Here is a 1,729-nt window from a genome sequence, read left to right on the forward strand (position 1 = left end):
AAAGGAAGAAGAAATAAGAAGAAAAAAAGGGGTTGAACTGAGCAAGCCAAGGCCATGCTCTGATCATAGCAAAAACACATAACACATCATTGTTTGAGAGAGCCAGATGGCGCGGCGCCCGCTGGCCCGCCGTCTGACCTTGGTCTCTCACGTAGGCAGTGTTCCACATGAGCACGAAGGCTGATAATGTAAAAACCCTAACAGCTTTAATAGGAAGACTGTCAGCTAAAAACAGCTCAACAAGCAAAAGTTTCCCCAGAACTACCTGTTGTTCAAAACAGTTGTTAAAAAGTACAAGTTGTCTTTAAAAGTGCAAGGACCTGAACAAGCAAAACTAATAGCATGAAACGAATTGCATGAAATGAGGAAAAGTTTTAACAGTTGTTTAAATGTAACAAAATTGGCTCAGTTGTGAATAAAGGAAAAAAGAACTGACAGCAGGATAAGCCTAAAATTAAACTAAAAGATTGCCTATGAAGAAGTGTTGAAACAGTTGTGTGAAAAAAAAAATATATCTAGATTTGATTGAAGAAATAGGCACACAGCATTGTAATAAGGTCACTTGTTTGTCTAACAAAAGCACTGGATATAAAATAAAAATAAGAAAAATGATTACAATGATTAATAAGATTCACAAAAATGTATGAAACAGAACCTATCCCAATATTAGTTTAAATCAGATGATTTACAAACTGTGACATAGTAGGTTCAAACAACCACCAAAACACTAAACATACTCTTCTAAAGGTGGAACTTATGAAACATGGTATATATTTTAAAAATGTCTTAAAAAATTCTGTTTCAACTTTAAATTATGTAATTTTTAGAATACATGATATTTAACAATTAAGACATTATTACAAAAAGTAAAAATAGGAGGAAAGTATAAGAAAAAAAAACATTTTAACAAGTCTTATATCCCTCTCATTGAAAACAGAAAAAAACATGTATTTTATGAAAATGTAAAAATAGGCTGAAATTTCACTTAGAGGTAGAAAGGCATGATTTACATAGGCTCAGTTATTGCCGTCATAAATAAAAAAAAAAAAAAAATCCCCAATGCCATGGATACTCTAGGGAGAGAAGTAAGTCTAATACAAGGCATGCTTCCTTCATGTCATGATGTGCAAAGAAAAATAACCAGCAGATTCATCAGGCTGACACTAAGTATAGCAGCAAAACATCTTCAATGAAAGAAAAACAGTTCTGTACAATGCTGGGCATCTTGGAAGTAAAAGCCAGACAAAAAAACACGAAGAAAAAACAATGCCAAACAGCAACTTGTGCCACAACAAGCAAGCCCCCACCAAACACCTTGATTGTTGCCATGGAGGAGCTTGGCCTCTCCTTTGCAAACGCCACACCACCCAGATCAGCTTCAACACCTCTACATATAGATGTTATGCTTGGAGGGATTTTTTAATGTCCCTTAAATTTATTAAATTTCACTGATTCTGCATAAGTTATATTCATACAGAGTCGTGGCATCTTAAGTAAATTTCAGAAAAAGTTGTTGTAATGCTTGCATTTGGTATGTGACAGACTAATTTCTAATCACTTTGATTTCATTTTTATTTTGACAGCCTCCTCATCACCCAGTCAACTCCAGCAGTCCGCCATTAACTTACCAGCTCAATTTCTCCATCATTGACAGGACTGACCAGTTCCACCAAACTCGTCATATCTTAGCTCACCACTCAGTCAGTCTGAAAACATGAAGATTGAAAAT

The sequence above is a fragment of the Kryptolebias marmoratus genome, linkage group LG14 (genome assembly GCF_001649575.2).
Source record: "Kryptolebias marmoratus isolate JLee-2015 linkage group LG14, ASM164957v2, whole genome shotgun sequence".
Lineage (NCBI taxonomy): Eukaryota > Metazoa > Chordata > Actinopteri > Cyprinodontiformes > Rivulidae > Kryptolebias > Kryptolebias marmoratus.